The sequence below is a fragment of the Pristiophorus japonicus genome, chromosome 31 (genome assembly GCF_044704955.1).
Source record: "Pristiophorus japonicus isolate sPriJap1 chromosome 31, sPriJap1.hap1, whole genome shotgun sequence".
In the NCBI taxonomy this organism is placed as follows: Eukaryota; Metazoa; Chordata; class Chondrichthyes; family Pristiophoridae; genus Pristiophorus; species Pristiophorus japonicus.
Window position 1 is genome coordinate 4,278,834 of NC_092007.1, and position 19,247 is coordinate 4,298,080.

The following is a 19,247-nucleotide window of genomic DNA, read 5'->3' on the forward strand; positions in this document are numbered from 1 at the left end:
TCGAATAAAGGATATGGGGAGCAAGTTGCTGGCTAGAATATAATCGAGGTGATGATGTGTGCTACATCGGTAATATTGTTTGCCCAGAACCATTACAAGACGCTGAGATGCAATCTCGCAATTAAAATGTTGGTACATTTACAACAAAAAGCACAATTACAAACAAAGTGTTAGGATACATGTGTACCCGAAAGCACAAGGAAGAAGTGGGATGTGTGTGTTGTATATTTTCGAAAAGACGTTAGTGAAATGACATACATGTTTATGGTATGTTCTTGCAAAAGATAGTGCAGAAATAACATTTTGCTACAGATTTGAGCTCTCCCAGCATTTTCGCTATGATAAAAAGAGGAAGTAGGAGTTACTTTCTCCCCACTTCTACCTTTGGCTTAACACGTAGCTGGGGGAAATCTGTCGGACTTCTGCATTTCAAACACTCGTGACATATCTGCTGCATAGAAGACTTTATTTGTGCAGCAGAGGCAGGAGGCACCTTCAGTCCACAGTCCCTCGAGGCCGAGCTGACATTGCAGGGGACGCTGAACACCGTCCATCCCAAATTCCTTCCTCATCTTCCCAGTGTAGCTCTGTGATAGCGGAATACTGCTACTAAGAGACGCCAGTTAATGCCATATTCTGGAACACCATGAACTGCTTTGCATTTTGCTTTCTCTTTGTCCTACGGTTTACTGAGTGTAAGTTATATATTTTTGATTTGCTACATCCACTAGAGTAGAAGTAATGATACTCCTGTTAGTGGCGGCAGGATTTAACTTATGCAGGTCTTGAGCTGGAGTGCTTAACCCGCCCCTGCTTATTCTTCAGTAGATCATGGGCGCGGCCGTGTGTGGGAACCTGCTACAGGCTCGTTGATCCGCATGGAGCCTCCGCCTGGCGTCCATTCCCAGGGTGGGTGAAACTAGCGCCTGGGCCACATCTCCCGCTGCTTTCCTGATTTATTTTTCACTGCTAGGTCGCTGCGAACGGCGTTTAAACTACGGCAGAGGCAGCAGGGCTTGGAGATATGATCTACGGAGAGGGTTCTATCGACACCACCAACATTTTTACCGTCTTTTTTTCCAGCCTGTTCAGTTACTTCTTTCTTCCAGCGTTACCCTGTGGGCACACATGCCCTCTCTCCCCCTCGCTTCTGCCAGTTATCTCCCTACCTACAGTTCGGAGCACCTCTTCCTATTCCTCTTCAGAATATAATACAATCAATATTAATCGGGTGAGCAAATAGCAAGAACTACCTGGTGTCGGGAGAGGGGATGATTTCCACGATCCATTGCGTGCCAATATATAATTGTCCAGCGTTTCTCCCCCCCTTACGAATACCCACGAATGTCTGATAGGGACCCGAGCCCATTAATATCTGTTCCCAAATATCACGGTCCATTATAAGTCAGAACATATATCCTGCAATAGAAGCCGAATCAATCTAGTGGTGTTTCTCAAAGTGAAGTGCAGCATGCTCAAGGGAACGTTGTAAACCTCCTACTTAAAGATAGTCAGAGACATCTGCAAGACGATGTCCGCAGTATACATCGATGATCTAGACTTGAATATCGCGGGTATGATTAAGACGTTTGCAGATGATACAAAAATAGGCTGTGTGGTTGATAATGAAGAATAAAGCTGTGGACTGCAGGAAGATATCAATGGACTGGCCCGGTGGGCAGAACAGTGACAAATGGAATTTAATCCAGAGAAGTGTAAGGTAATGCATGTGGGGAGGGCTAACAAGCAAAGGGAAGATACATTAAATGGTGGGACATTGAGACCTATAGAGGAACAAAGGGATCTGGGAGTGCATGTCCACAGATTCCTGAAGGTGGCGGGCCAGGTGGATCAGTTGGTTAAGGAGGCATCTGGAATACTTGCCTTTATTACCCGAGACATAGAATTTAATTGCGGTAGAGTTATGCTTGAACTATATATAACACCAGTTAGGCCACCGCTGGAGTATTGAGTGCAGTTCTAGGGGCATAACCTAAAAATTAGAGCCAGACCTTTCAGGGGTGAAATTAGGAACCACATCTACACACAAAGCATTGTAGAAGCTTTGAACTCTCTTCCGCAAATGTCAGTTGATGCTGGGTCAATTGTTAATTTTAAATCTGAGATTGACAGCTTTATGTTAACCAAAGATATGAAAGGATAAGTGGGAAATGAGGATATTTGGAGTTAGGTCCAAGGTGAGCTATTATCATATGAATAGCGTAACAGGCTCAAGTAGCAGCATCGTCTCTTCCTATTTTTCTGTGACCAATTGATGTTTCCCCAGATTTTGATTTCTCTGCTGTATGTTCATTTTTGAGATTTCCACCCTCATGCCCTTCATCATCACAATGGCGACAGCCACTCACCATCGACATTCTCTGTGAGACTGAACAGAATGCTTTATTCCCCATTATCTGTCAACAACTTTGTGCCAACTTTGATTCGGTCGACTACACCATTAGTTTGAATGTTAAAATGAAAGCGCTCCCATTTCAGGTGGAGAAAGAGGGGAAGTGGAAGCACCCAGTGGAGAAAGAGCATGATGAAAATATCCTCCATGTTTGTGAAGGGATGTCAAGACGGTTCTCTATGATCCCAAAATTACAGTCTCTCCTGGTGTGTACGAGGTGCACACACACCCACCGAGGCCGCGCAAATGCTTGTTCTCGGCGCGTGATGCGCATGCGCCATAACTGGCTTTTGTGAACTGTAAAAAGACATCCCTGGGAGAAGGACATTAGTGGAGCAGAGATTTGGGCTATTTGCCAAAATCCTACCCAGCGAATGTACTTCAAACTCTTACGCCTGGTAAAAGCAGGCTTATAGCTTTCTATTACCAGCATAAGCGTTTTGAAACTTAGAAAAAAATAATTTCATCACTAAGTGGTATGTTAAAAACCCTATCTAGTAAGATAATTTTATTTCCAACTATTTAAAACCATATCTTAAATTAATTCCAAAATATATTTGTTTCTATAACATTCACTATCAATTAATTTTGAACATGTGCGGTTTTTTAAATGTACTCTTTTGTGGTTCTGTGTTTTGGGCGGCATTCTCAGTGATAGTGTTGGGAGCTCGCAGAATCCATCATTATTATCAATGAAAATATTACATTGTGATTGCTGGTCCAGGCCCACATTATCCCAGGTTGCGCTCATGTTCCTGGGATGCGTGAGCCCATATGCTGCGCTGCCCATCTAGGCTTCGAACCTCAATTCTAAGTTCATCCGGTACCACCAGATAATTTCCACAAAAAGAAAATTGGTCAGAGGCTTCCATCCGCAGAATGACTCTGAGCGCAATTTTCGGCATTACTTGACAGGTCATCTATAAATGTAATTTGGTGTTAAAACTGTTTTGAAAAATATATTGGCAGGCACCAAGTGGGGTCCTGCATTTAGTATCATTTATATCCAGGATTTGCTGTGTGTTTATTTTTAATATAAAGAATATAAGGAACAGTGACGTCGAAATTGAACTAGTCCAGAGGCATGAAACTGCCATTGGGCTCGGCCACCTATTAAAGAAGCACGTGGATTTGCTTTCCATTGGAAATCAAAACCAGGCAGTGTGTGCAAGGGGCTGACGGTATCCAAGGCCGCTTTTGCACCAGAGTGATAAGTTTGAAATTTCTCCTTCAACTGCATTAATGATTAAAGTTATTTTCAGCTGCTCTCAGCGGGCAATGGTCAGTGCAGATGCCAAAAGAACTGTCAGTGTTGGTTGGTACGTGATTGGTAATCCCATGTTATACTGATCATCCATGTGTTGTGTAGGATTGGAGGTGGTTAAAGGGAGGGGCCGATCCCAATGACCTGGAAATCACCATCATCTACAATTCCAAAAGTCCAGCATCCGCTGACCAGGCATATCACGGTCGCAGTGGAATGATGTCAGACAACCATCCAACTGATTGATCCTTTTGGATATCTAGCATCAGGAATGAGGATCAGGGCGAAGACTACATTTCCGCAACTGTCGCTGGAAAAAGAATCCCACTGAAGCGGTGTTTCTTTCTGTTTTTGTTGAGTTTCAAGTTTTTACTTTACATTTGAAAAAAAAATCATCGGCAGGGTGTGGGCATCACTGCCAAGCCTGATATTTATTGACCATAGTTAATTACTATTAGAAGCTCTTGGCGGGCCTTCTTCATTAACTGGTACATTTCTCTTAGTAGCAGTTTGATACTACTGACTGTCTTGCTGATCCATATCAGATGGAAGTTAAGATTCAACCTCGTTGTTTTGGGTCTAAAACCACATATAGCACAGACATGGTATGGAGGTCAGATATCGCTCCTCAAAAGGCAATCTATGAAGCAGTCGTGCTTTTCCATAAATCAACAGATTCGTGTTCCCCATTACTGAAAGAAGCTTGGTGCACCTAAATTCACACTGCCGCGGGCACGTAAGTGATGTGCACGTGCATGTGATGACCCCACATGCTCTGGGTTTGGGCTTGCAGAGCACATACGCCTAAACCCATAACGTGCGATCTTTTAAGATTGCACACCTCCGAAACTTAAGCGCCTCCAAGTGCAACGAATTGAGCTATTTGGCCAACTATTGCCTACCGAATGTACTTCAAATTCTTACGACTGACAAAAACACAGAATATGTTTTTTTCCATAACTAAAGTAGTTAATATTTTCCTATTAAATAAGTTAAGTGTATTTTAGCCCCTTAAAAATATGTACATTTTTTGTCAATGAATAAAATGTTGTTTTAAATTTTCAATTAAATTTCATTTTGATTAATTTGAAATATGTGATGCTGTTTTTAATTATTTTAAGTGTTTCTTTCTTTTTGGTTTATTCCCATTCATACTTATGCTGATTCCCTATAATCAGAATCACCGTAAGCATGGATGGGAATCCCCGTACTCTGAACATTTGGGCCGGTCAAAATGATCCCAGTGATGCCTTCAAATACCATAAACTGCTAGGATACATGTACATCTCTGCAGGCTGTCACATAGAGACCCAGGGCTGCAAGTCTCTGTGATTCTGGAACCAACAGATAGTTGTTAGAAATCTTTGCAGTTGGAGGCTTTCATTTGCAAATTCTAGGATATTATTTCCAGACATTGTTTTATGAATCTGAATTTAAATTCTCACGCCGCCATGGTGGGATTCACATTCTCTGGATTCTTGATCCAAGCCTCTGCATTTTGAGTCCAGTAACAGAGACACCACACTACTATACCCGTTACCAACTTATTTGACCAAATGTGCTTTTGTTACAGAATTCAAAGCTCAGTTCTATTGTGAGGCCGTGAGCTAAGCACATACGCCAAATTGCTAGATAACAGTTGATGGACTTTCAGTCAAGTAATACAACTGCTGTCCATACATAAAAAGTTAATTTGAAGAAGTGATCAATCACAATTCACAGATTTCCCAATGCTCGGTTGCAGGGCAATTCAAATTCATGCACTTTTCTGATTTCCCTTCAGTTAATTTAAAGTGCACCAGAAACATAATAGTCTTCTACAAATATTCCCCAACATACATTCCATTGGGAGGGGTTGCACACTCCGGAGACATATTGAAATAATGTGCAATTTGTTTTAAGACATGCATTCACGTGTGACATTGGGCAGTTAGATGGATTGGTATTGCCGACTGATGAAGGATGTCAGTTTTTGGAGAATTAAACGCTTTCGACGTCAGGCCATAAGTGTCGACAACATATGTTGCAGATTATTTTTAGCAGGGATGAGATGTAGAATAGCTTCCCGCTCAGTCTGACCCAGTGATGTGTGAATTCCAAGTCTGTGTACAATTGACCAGAATTTGCGACCAATACGGTTGCGACTGACATGCGCACACACCCGTAGACGCCCTGGAATTTCCACGTTCAGTTTTGGGAAGTGCATGTGTCGAAACACAAAACATGCAATCTGTCAAGAATCCTCTGAAAGTAAAGGAGCTCCGCGGGAGGAGAGTTGGGATATTTGCCTCCAGTAACTGCTTCTAATTACATCCTAAGATATGCAAAACAACCTGTTTTCTTGCGATGGTATGCCTCTTTCCCCTCGACTCTCTGGAAACGTGAATAAAGGCGCTACATCATTACATTGCTTCCATTATTCGTCATTATATATGAATATTATTCAATGAAAAGCAAAAATAACATGCATTGTACCTCCGAATTTTTAGAGAACTCCATTATATCAGTGACAGAGGAAATCATTGCTGGACAAGTAGTGACTGTAACATGTTCGCTAGTTCAAAGTTATGCTGATGGAAAAATTGATTTCAAGTGGATTAATGGCAGCAGTTTTAGTGCTGAGGTTACAGGCACTTAACTGAAAACCAGCGACACCGGTTTTGACAATCCGGATTGTAAAGGATTCGAGAAAGCTTCCTCTGTGCTAACACTCACAGCCTTCTGTCAGTATGATGGTAAAAAGCTTGGCTCTGAGATTCTGAATCAAGTTCACCCACAAGGTATTCAGGAAGTGATTACATTGGAAGTTCAGTGTAAGTAAAGGCTACCGGCTTGCCTTGATTGGAAGGCAAAAATTATTTCTGGTTGGACTCCAAATGTCACAACAGCAGGCTTTTTTATTCGAACACTCTCTTTTTCGGCAGGAAAATAAATAGTAACATTTTCGTCTAATGTTAACAAATGGTGTGTCATGCGCTATCATTCACTGTGGGTCGTGTCTGTTAAGGCAAGGGTTAGAATTCAACAACTCAATCTGAAACCAGTGTCAGTGGAATGACGATTGCCGTCAATAGATGGCAATTATACGGCCAGCTGAGCTTTCCTGACAGTCCCATTAAGAACAATGTCAAAGGATATCTGTTAAAGGAGCAGCAGTAGGCCACACAGCCTCTGAAGCCTGCTCTGCCATTTAGCAAGTTCATGAACGTTTACATTCACAACACTTCCCTTTCCAATCCCCATATGAATTCATTATTTTAGTGCCCATCAGTCGCTGCACTGTATTCTTGAATGTACTCAAGGACTGAGCAGCCACAGCCCTCTTGGGTACAGAATTCTGAAGATTCCTTTGAACGAAATCATTTAGGCTCATCTCAGTCCTGATTGGCTGAGGCCTTATCGTGAAATCGTGGCACCTGTTTATAGGATCTCCAGGAGGTGTGTGGGGGACCTGACCCATCCACCTTCCTGGCACGAACCTGGTATTGCAGTACTTCCAGGAATGGTGCAGTGGCTCTAGGCCTTTTTGGCTAAGAGCATTGGCGCAGAGTGATCCTTGAATGGGCCCAAGGTGACCTCTGGCGTTTGTGATTTGACAAAGAATTGGAATGATTGGCTACGAATTTCAAAAAAAAAAAAGGTGGAAACAGTCACTGAGCATCTACCCTATCACATCCTCTAAGAATATTTTACATTTAAATGAATTTGCCTCTCATTCTTTTAAACTACAGAAAATATTTGTCCATTGTATTCAATCTTTCCTCATACGACAGCTCACTCATCCCAATAATAAATCTAGTGAATTTTCGTTGCTCAAAGGCAAGTGTACCTTCCCAGGCTTAGGAGACCAAAAACGGCAAATAGTATCCAGGTGTGGTTTCTCCAAAGCCTGATATAAATGCAATAAGATTGCCTTACTTTTATATAGCAAGCCCTTCGCAATGAATGAGAACATAACATTTGCCTTCTTAATTGCATGCTGTAGCTGCATGCTAAATTTCTGTGATGTATGTACAATGACACCCAAGTCCCTCTCAATCCCAGCATTTAATAGACTGTCCGTTTATGTTATGCTTTTCCATCCTTCATATCGAAGAGGATAATTTCACAGTTTAACATATTCTTATTGCTGAACATCATGTCGGGAGCTAATGAAGAATTTCAAAGTTTGTATGTCAAGGCAGAGCAGAGTACCTTGTCCATAACATTCGTCATATGTTAACAGTGTGGTGTCACAATCTCCTCTGGTGCAGATCCACCTACAGAGCCTAACGCCAATTCAGCATCGGCGATTGTATTGGGCAGATCCGCATTCGTGACCTGTTCAACACAGAGTAACCCAGAGTCCAGGTTAGAATGGGTAAAGGAGTGTGTCATTGTCTGTAACATGACTTCGAACAATGTTTTAAAGGCAGAATATTCCAACGTTACGTTTAAGGATGAAGGGCAATATTTATGTTCTGCTACCAATAAGCACGGAACATCGGTCTGCTCCATAAACATTACTGTGGAATGTAAGTACAAAATACTTTTTTAGTTGAAGTCAATGAAAACCCAATTTCTCAATCACAATGTCGCATTCTTTCCGAATTTAATTCTAAAGCACACGTGGGAAAACGGACGCAGTTAACATGCAGCCTGCGTTTGTTTTCCACTGCTGACAATGGATGAGTAATGTTGGCGGGTTGTCTCTTTACAATCACATTTTTGGCCTTCACCCAAATATCACATTCACCCCAATAATTTTGAATTATCCCTCCTTTTATATTGAGTGGTACACTACAAAATGCTTTCTAACAGAAGCATGTCAACACAGTACCATCCCTAGCTCTGAAGATAACAGTTCAGGAATCGATCCCGCTCGAGGCAACTTCTGCGATTGGCAACCAGCAGTCTGAGTTCAGAACTGAAATTCAACTGAATACCGAAGTCCGGTGGGTATGTGTGCTCCCACTGCGTTGTGGATTTTTGGAAGAAAAGATAGCCTTCCAGCCCTACATGATTAACCACACTATTGTTTGGTATACAGATTTATTCAGTCTCCACGTTGTGGCCTATCAGAAAGCAGAGGGTTAGTGTTATGAGACTTTTCACAGAGTAGAAAGTGGGAAGTGATTTCGCTCCGAGATTCATTCTGAGGGCATTACTGTTTCCCACTTACACAAATGATGAATCGGGGCCACATGGGCCAAACAGGCAAAAACCAATGGGCATTCCGTTTTAACCCTTTAACTGGAACAGAAATTGTGCAGGTGTCAAATGGGCTACACGTTTACTGTCGCTCATTGTCCGCTATTTTCAAAGAGGATTCTCACCCACATGGCGTGGACATAATGTGCAGATAATAACGTGGAGCACTGCCCCAAAATGCATGAAGGCATAACCAGTCTTTGCAGAGAGTGCCGATAAATGAGGAATACATTTCATTATAGCGAAGTTCATTTTGGTATGAGGCCGGGTAATACGTAAGATACTAAATATAATAGGGAGTCAAAGATATTTGAGCATATAAGAACATAATAACATAAATAATAGGAGTAGGAGTAGGCAAGCTGGCCCTTCAAGCCTGCTCCACCATTCAATCACATCATGGTGGAAACGATTTTGTCCTCAACTCCACTTCCCGGCACGCTCTCCATAACACTTGACTCCTGTATCTTTAAATATTTATCTATTTCCACCTTAAATATGTTCAATGGCTCAGTCTCCATTGCTCTCTAGTGTAGAGAAATGCAACGATTCACGACCCTCTGAGAGAAGAAATTCTTCCTAATGCCCGTTTCAATTGGGCGACCCTTATTCTGAAACTATGCCCCCTAGTTCTAGATTGCCCCAGGAGGGGAAACATCCTCTCTACCTCGAACATATCAAGCCCCCTCAGAATATTATAGAATACAAAAATGTCACCTCTAAACTCCAATAAGTGTAGGCCCAATCAGCTCAATGTTTCGTCATTTGATAAACCCTCCATCTCATGAATCAACCTCGTGAACCGACTCTGAACTGCCTCCAATGCAAGTATATCACTCTTTAACTAAGGAGACCAAACTGTACGCAGTACTTCAGGTGTGGTCTCACCAACGCTCTGTACAGTTGCAGCATGACTTCACTGCTTTTATACTCCATCCCCCTTGCAATAAAGACGAACATCCCATTTGGTTTCACAATCATTTGCTAGTGACAGAGTAGGAAAAAGGGAGGTTCAACGCGACCTGTGTGTCATGGTACATTAGTCATTGAAGGTTCGCATGCAGGTACAGTACGGGTTGCAGAAGGCAAATGGCATGTTGGCATTCATAGCTAGAGGATATGAGTATAGGAGCAGGGAGGTCTTACTGCAGTTGTACAGAGCCTTGCTGAGGCCACACCTAGAATATTGAGTTCAGTTTTGGTCTCCTGATCTGAGGAAGGAAATTCTTGCTATTGAGAGAGTAGAGCGAAAGTTCACTAGACTGATTCCCGGGATGGCATGACTGACATATGAGGAGAGACTGGATCAACTGGGCTTATATCCACTGGAGTTTAGAAGAATGAGAGGTGATCTCATTGAAATATATAACATTCTGACGGGATTGGAAAGGTTAGAGGCAAGAAGAATGTGCCCGTTGCTGCAGAGTTCCAGAACCAGGAGTCACAGTCAACGAATAAGGGGTAAGCCATTTAGGGTTGAGATGAGGAGAAAGTTCTTCACTCAGAGAGTGATTAACCTGTGGAATTCTCTACCGCAGAAAGTTGTTGAGGCCAGTCCGTTAGATTTATTCAAAAGGGAGTTAGATATGGTCCTTACGGCCAAAGGGATCAAGGGGTATGGAGAGAAAGCAGGAAAGGGGTACTGAGGTTGAATGATCAGCCATGATCTTATTGAATGGCGATGCAGGGTCGAAGGGTCGAATTGACCTGCTACTGCACCTAATTTCTATGTTTCTTTGTTTCTATGTTTACCTGCACGCTTACTGTTTGTGTTTCACGTACAAGCATCCTCAGATCCGTTTGTACCAACGCATCTTTGAAGCTCTCCCCATTTAAATAATAATTTGTCTTTTTATTGTTCCTAACAAAGTGGATGAATTCACATTTTCCAACATTATACTCCATCTGCAAAATGTTTGCCCACTCACTTGGACTATCTATATGCCTTTGCAGATTAATTGCATCCTCCTCACAACTTGCTTTCCCAAGTATCTTTTATCAACTGCAACTTTATTTCCATTACAATCGGTCCCTTCATCCAAATCGTTAATACAAATTGTAATTATTTGACAGCTGGAATATAATGTGGGAAAATATGATGTTATCTAATTTTGCATAGAAATAGAAAAGCAAATTATAATTAAAGTGGAGAAAATTGCAAAGTGCTGCAGTACAGCAGGATCTGCGCATCACTGTGCATGAAACATAAAAAGTTAGTATTCAGGTACAGCACCTAACCAGGGAGGTAAATGGAATGTGCGCCTTGTTTGCAAGGGGGTTAGCGTATTAAAGTAATGCCCTACTTGAAAAGTACATGGAATTCATGGGCTTACAGTTGGGTCTCGATAGTTATGGAACGAGATAATTGCATTGGAAGCTGTTCAGAGAAGGTTCACATTCAGAGGATTAAGGGGCTGATTTTTGAAGATAGGTAGTGTAGCTTGGGCCTATATTATTGCAGATCTGATGAATGAGAGGTGATCATATTGAAACATATAAGATAATGAGGGGTCTCGGCAAGGTGGCCGCAGAGAGGATATTTCCACTCATAGGAGAAATAAAAACTAGGGGCATAGTCTCAGATTAAGGGGCCGACCATTAACATTGAGATGATGAGGAATTTATTGTCTTAGAATGTTGTAAATCTGTGGAATTCATTGCACCAGAGAGCTGTGGAAGCTGGCTCATGGAATCTTTTAAAGGCGGAGATAGAATGATTTTTGAGCGATAAGGCAGTATAGGGTTATGTGGAGCGGGCAGCGAAGTGGAGCGGAGTCCATGATTATATCCACCATTATCTTATTTAATGGCAGAACAGGCGCGAGGGGCCAAGTGGCCGACCACTGCTCCTATTTATTATGTTATTATAAGCTATGCAGTGGGCGCTTCCTATCATCATGTCACAAAAAGGGTATTGAAATATTGGAGACAATGCAGGAAAGATTTGCAAGGATGTTACCAGAATTGAGAGGGTGCAACTGTAAGGAAACACTTCGAAGACTGGAGAGGTTTCCCTTTTGGAAAGATTTACCCGAGAGAACATCTGTTAACAGCCATTAAAATTATATCGAGGCTCGATATGGTGGACATAGATAAAAGGTGTTCATTTGGGGAATGTTGCAAACAAGTGGGTGTAAAATTAATATAAACATAGACAGAACAAATGACGAATATAGCATCAATTTATTTACATTAATAGAAATGATAATGTGGAACTCACTGTCACATGTAGTGGCGCCAGTTAAGAAAAGGCTTTCATCAGTGATATGAGGACGGGATGAGATGAGGTAACAACATTTGAAGAGACTCGTGTGCAGTATAAAAATACGCATGGAATATTTGTTCTGATTTACCTGTTTCTGTACTGTAGAATCGATGTAATTCGTGAAATATCCCAACAGTTTGCAAATGGCTATCACTAGCCATTGAAGACTAGATTATCAGTGGAAGCCTAAACGTGTAGACATTTTATTCAGACATGATTTGGGGCATCATGTGTTTTATCACAACTAACGATCAGATAAAAAGCAGTGCGATATGTTATAGTTTCAGTTGCTGCTCATTGGGCCGCAATCTCTTATCTGGCTGAGTTGGTTGTGAGTTCAAGTCCCACTCCAAGGACTTTAGCACAACAATCCAGGCTGACACTCTCAGTGCAGTGCTGAGTATGTGCTGCACTGTCGAAGGAACCATATTTTGGATGAGATGTTAAACCGAAGCTCTGTTTGATAACTCAGGTGAATGTAAAATATCTCATGGCACTGCTTTGAAGCAGGGGAGTTATTGTCGTTGCCGTGACCAATTTGTATCCCATATCATCTGGTCATTATCTTACTGTTATTTGTGGGAGCTTGCTGTGCAAATTTTTTCTGCCATGTTTCCTACATTACAACAGTGACAATACTCTAAAAATACTTCATTGGCTGTAAAGCGCCTTGGGTCGTGAAAGGCGCCAAAGAAATGCGATACTTTATTTTTAGTTGATTTGGAATGTGTTGGGTGTTTATGCAAAGGAAGATTATTTAATGGGATTGGGAGTGAGGGAGTCCAATGTGATTAGAGTAGGATTGGTGTGAACAGTTCGCATGAACGAGCTAGCAAGGGGCTCAAAGGTTTTGCAATTTCTACGGTTATACATAAGTACCTACTGTCATTGCTTTAATTGATTAAAACAGTGAAAGAAATTTTTAAAAGTTGTCAAGTTTCCCAGCTCGTGTTGTGCAACTGTGGAAGGGGCGGAAAGTGAGTTGTACATCTGTATACAGTTTGGAAACGCAAAGGCAAATAGTAGATATCAGATTTGTTGCTAATGGACAAACATACCAAAAGACTGGTAAGTAACGATTTGCAGGCACAATGCGAGGTCTGAAATAAGTTGATATTCTGATAACGCAGAAAGCAGTTAAACGGTTTACAGGATCCCGGGCTTCAGAAGTAAAGGTACACATTACAAATGTATGGTCATTGTAATGAAACTCTCTCGATCCCAACTGGAGTACTGTTTCCAAATCTGGACACCGCACTCTAGGAAGGATATGAAGGCCTCATAGGAGCTGCAGAAAAGATTTACGAGAACGATTCCAGGAATGAGGGAGTTCAGTTACATTGATGGACTGGAGACGCTGAAGTTGTTATCCTTGGAGTAGAGAAGATTGAGAGGAGATACGACAGAGGTGTTGAAAAACATGAGGGCAATGGACAGAGTAGATAGAGATAAACTGTTCCCATTGGCAGAAGGGTGAAGAACCAGAGGATACAGATGAAGGTGATTGGCAAAAGATCCAGAGCTGCTATAAAAAAAAATGATGATGGGAGTGGTTGGGCCCTGAAATGCACTGCCTGAAAATCTTACATTTCAAAAGGGAGTTGAATACGTTTGTGAAAGAAAAAAGTTACAGAGTTGTGGGGAAAGTTTAGGGGTGTGGGATTAGCTGAGAGTCTGGACGGGCCCGACAGACTGTAATGCTCTGTTCTGTCCTGTAAACATAACATGATTCTATGATTCCCGAGAAGGACACGTTGTTTTTCCAGCCAAGATAAGAGATGAGGTCTGGAAATACGCGGCATCTCTGAAAATAGCTGACACACATTCAGCATGGGAGTGGGATTAACAATTAAGAAAGTGGAACAGAGATATATATGTGGAGCCCAATGGGGCAGAATAGTAGTGAGATAGAGCCTGTTCCCTACTAAATGTTACAGCTCCGATGACAGTAAGAAGTGAGGAGGCAGCCCAGAAATGTAAACTCTGATCATTTTCAGACTATGCAGAGATACCAGATTGTTTTAATATCTTTTAATTTAACACAAATCTGGTGAACAGTACTATAAGAACAATATTCTCCTCACAGTATATATTAAAGTATTTCATTTGAAACCACTCAGGTTGCAATCATGCGAAAGTTAATGTTGCAGGACTAACAACCCTTTGTTCTGACCGTACAGCATAGGAAAACAATCCGATTTCATAAACTCTTCCTCTTTGGCAGATCTGCCCTCAAAACCACTGGTGAATTCCTCATTGGCTCTAAGTGAGGGTAGTTCCATACTGATATACAGCATCACAGGTAGTAAGCCATAGACTCGGTTACAGTGGATAAGAGACGATGTCCCCATTAACAGCTCCGATTCAAACAATGTGCTGATGAAGAACATTACTGACTTGCAATATGAAGATGAAGGAAAGTACCAGTGCGATGCAAGAAACGAGCATGGCGCCGTGAGCAGCTGGATGAACATCACTGTAGAATGTGAGTCCAATAATTATCTTCATTATTTGAAAACAAAGAAAGTGACAAATAAATTACTTTTCGTGATACACATCAATAAATTGTTGTTATGTTAATGCTGTTGAAATGTTGATGAAATAAAATAATACCATCTTCACAGGCAGTCCATCGAAATCGAGGAAAACTTGTTTCCACTTTAAAACTGAGTTCTCGGGTGACTGAACAGTCCAATATGGGAACTACAGCCACTGTCACAGGTGGGACAGACATTCGTTGAAGGAAAGCATGGGTGGGTTGTCTGGTTTACTGGACGTTTCTTCCACTGCCTGCACTTGTTTTCTGCATGCTCTTAGCGACGAGACTCGAGGTGGACGCTTCAATCATTGGAGAACTATAAGGAAATACAGCAGAATCATGGATTTTACCTTTTCAAGAGAACAGAATTTGGTTTAAAGTGAAAAATTAAGTAGTTTCAATACTTCTATTTAATTCATAACAAAAATTTAGAATTCAGATGTACAAATGGATCTGTGTAATTAACTGTGCAAGTGAGGGAAGTGTCTACAACAAATTAGATAGAGAGCGAGAAAGAGAGAGGGAGAGAATGATTGACCAGGTCGATATAAAAAATATTTGGATCCAGTGTTCGCTTAGTTTCACTGAGATCAGAACAATGAGTGGCACCGATATAGACAGGGAATCACAGTGGACATTACCGACATGCAAATGATTCAACAAAACAGAAGCCCACAGAGAGGCAAATTATACAAATAAAGACACCAATATATGATTAAGACCTAAATGGCACATCTGCTCTTTCCAGTAGAACAAGGTTCTAAAAAGATATACCACAATGATCAAGATGTTAATGATATGCGGCTCTCGCCTCCCTTGCACACGAACAATAACTATTCACGTGGTGCGACACAGAGGTTGCAGATCTGAATGCAACGATGCGTGACATTGGTTTGATTTGGAAAACAGTGCTAAGTTGTAGGACATGGAAATGTAAGAGCAATTTATATTGCGTGTAATTTAGGCGATACAGAACATTGTACGATGCCATTTTAGTACAGAATATTAATTTTAGCAGCAGCACGAATGGATCAAAGTGCACATCATTCGCAATGAAAAGTATTGGCAAAAAGAATCAACTTTTAGCCAAACATCAATAATGTACTGAATTAATTCTGAAGCCATTGCTGAATATAATTTTCCCAATATTGCCCTTTGTAGTATTGCTAGAAGTACAACTACAAAAATGTCTACAAATCTCGACTTTATGCTATCCACCTGGATCAAACAATGTTGAACCAACAACAACGGCAACAACTTTTATTTACATAGTGCATTTAACACAGTGAAACGTCCCACGTCACTTTACCGGAGTGTTATGGGACAAATACATTGACACTGAGCCACATAATGTGAAGAAGGTTTGTTCAATGAGGTCGGTTTTCAGGAGCGTTTTAAATAAGGAAAGAGAGATAGAGGCACAGAGACATTTAGGGACAGAATTCAAGAGCTTGGGGTCTAGGCAACAGATGGCACGGCCGCCAATGGTTGAGCGAATAAGACCAGGGATGCCCAAAAGGGCAGAATTCGAAGAGCACCGACAACTGTGAGACTGAAGGAGCGAGGGGCGAGGCCATGGAGGGAGTTGTAAATAATTATGAAAATTTTGAAATCCAGGCATTGCTTAACCCGGAGCGAATGAAGGTCAGCAAGCACAGGGGTGCAGGGTGAACGGGACTTGTTGTTAATTTGGGCATGGGCAGACGATTTTGGGAACACCTCAAGTTGATGTAGGGTAGAAAGTGGGAGGCCAGACTGGAGTGCATTGGAATAGTCAAATCTAGACGTAACAAACGCATGGATGAGGGCTTCAGGAGCGGATGAACTGATGTAACGGAAGTGACAGGCGATTTTACGGAGGTAGAAATAGGCAGTATTCGTTATGCTGTGGATATGTGTTCGATAGTTCATTTCAGCCTTAAGTATGTCACCAACGTTGCAACACGTGTGGTTCAGCATCAGGCAGAATAAGTTTTGCTTGCAATTAAAATTTGCAAATTACAAAGTACTGAATGATTGTGTTTAATTGTAATAGGATATTTTGTGTTTACCAAAGTTCTAACAGTCTTAAATCTGCATCTGTTTCAGATGCCCCGCGGAAACCAATTGTCAACACTCCTGTAGTAGTTATAGAAGGAAGTTCGTTCTTAATATGTTGCATGGCACATGGAAACCCAATGGTAACTTTAAGATGGATGAGAAATGGGACTGGAATCAGCACATCTTCCACCAGTGAACTGAAAATTATGTTTCATAACATTGGGTCGAAAGAAGCCGGAAAATATTGGTGCATGGCCGAAAATTACTTGGGCACTGCAAGCAGCTCCACAAAGTTTACTGTAGAATGTAAGTAGTGCAACGATACTGGAATAGCTGGATTAGTGTATCGTTGTTTCCTGTTACCGTCCCTGCATTGGAGTCCAAATAATTGCAGGCAGTTGGTGGAGTTTGCTTGCCTTCCCAGAGCTGTGTCTAAATCAGCAGTGCTTGACATTGTCAATGCAAGCCAACCGGAAATCTGATACACTGCTCTGCCAACTGAAACCTGATACTATGGAACAGTGTTGCTAAGCTATATGCATCATTCCTGCATGAATAACTTACCATTATTACTGAGCTATGACAGTAATTGGCACTTGTTTAATGTTATTGGCATTATCTCGCATTGATCAGGTAATGCCCTTCATGCCGTTAATGTCATCGTCTCAAGAATTGATGAAATAATTTTTTCTGATATATTTGCAATGCACTTTGTTCTCAGACACATTGTGTGTCTGCTGTTGTTTCAACAAGATTGTATATACACAGTGCCTTTAAGGTAGTAAAACATCCAAAGATGCTTCATACGTGTGCTGTTACACATAATAATTGACTCCGAGGCACTTAATGTGAAATTGGGGCAGGTGCCCAAAAGCTTGGTCAAATAATTATGTTTTAAAATGTGTCTTAAAGGAGTAGTGAGAGGTACAGAGGGGGACAGGTTCAGGCAGGGAGTTCCACAGCTTGGGGCCTATGCAACAGAAGATACGGCCACCAATGTTTGAGCGAATATAATAAAGAATGCTCAAGATGGCAGAATTAAAGGGTTGCAGACATATTGGTGGGTTGTGGGGCTGGAGGAGATTACAGAGATTGTGAGGAGCGGGGCCACGGATGGATGTGAAAAAAGAAAGAGAATTTTGAATTCAAGACGTTACTTAACCGGGAGCCAATGTCGTTCAGCGAGCACAGGGATGATAGATGAACGGGACTTGGTGCCAGTTAGGACATGGGCAGCTGAGTTTTGGATGATCTCAATTTACTTGTGAATCTTTGGAATTCTCTGCCCCAGAGGGCTACAGATGCTGCATCTATGAATGTATTCAAGGCTGAGATAGATAGATTTTTTAAGTTGCGCAGAATGAAAGGATATAGAGGTCGCAGGGAAGGGGGGGCGGTGGTGTGGTGGGGGTAGGGGTTTAGTGGAGCAAGTTCGATAATGAGCCATTATCTTATTGATTGGCAGAGCATGCTCCAGGTGCTATGTGGCCGACTCCTGCTCTTATTTTTTATATTCTTCTGCTCTTTACATAGGGTAGAATGTTGGAAGCCAGCCAAGAGTCAAATAATCCATGAACGTTCAACATTCCACAAACCCGTTGTTTGTTAAATTTAAGAACGAGATTTATATTTAATTTTTTATAGATCCATCGAGGGTAATGGAAGCACCTCACTGCGCCAGGTCTCAAAACCGCATAATATTTGAGTGTAAAGCCGTGGACAATCCACCAGTGGATCATATCACATGGAGGTTGGATGGCAGCAACATCACGGGGAACAGTTCAGATGTTGGACTCGCTTCTTCTGCAATGGACCACAGCTTAATATGAAGCACACTCACCCTGAACAATGAGTTAGGGCATGAACATAATGTCTCGTGTGTTGGCGCAAACAAGCAGGGTCAAACCATCTCCACATTTCACCTCTATCTACCAGGTAACGTCTGCTGGTATTTCGTGGAGTAAAACTTGAAAAGGTTAGATTTCAGAACCGCACTTTGCATTGGCAACTGCCTTCGTCTTGCATTATAAATTAATCAGCTAGCGGGGTGATTTTGGACAAGTGTAGAATGCCCCCTATCAGCCTGAGCAGTGGTTGAAAATCTCTCTCGATTTCCATTGACTTAAATGGGAATCTAAATTCTATCGGCAAAAATACGTGGCCCAGCCAAGAATTTCCCAATCCAGGCATCCGACAGGCAAGGCTCCAACACGATAAAAGGCATTCAGAAAATCCAAGCTGGGGTGGGACAGGCAATGCCCAAATTGATTGTCATATTTTACATTAATTCTTGAGTTACGGGGGTCACTGCGAAGCCTGGCATCTACTGCTCATCCTAATTGGCCTTGAGAAGGAGGTGGTGGTTATGCTTCTTTTTGAAACACTGCAATGAATTGTGGTAGCGATTCCTGGATTTTGAGCACAGACCATAATTGCGATGTACATCCAAGTCAGGACTATATGTGAATTTGAGGGGTACTTTGTTTCCCATGCACCAGTTGCCGTTTTTCCTTTAATGGTGGAGATCTCGGGTTTT

At 41.7% G+C, this 19,247-nt stretch overlaps 1 pseudogene; it reads left to right on the forward strand.

Moving 5' to 3' along the window:
- LOC139240306 (sialoadhesin-like) overlaps positions 1 to 18,540 on the forward strand; it is a 60,684-nt pseudogene extending 42,144 nt beyond the window's left edge.
- Positions 18,541 to 19,247: the final 707 nt, after the last annotated feature.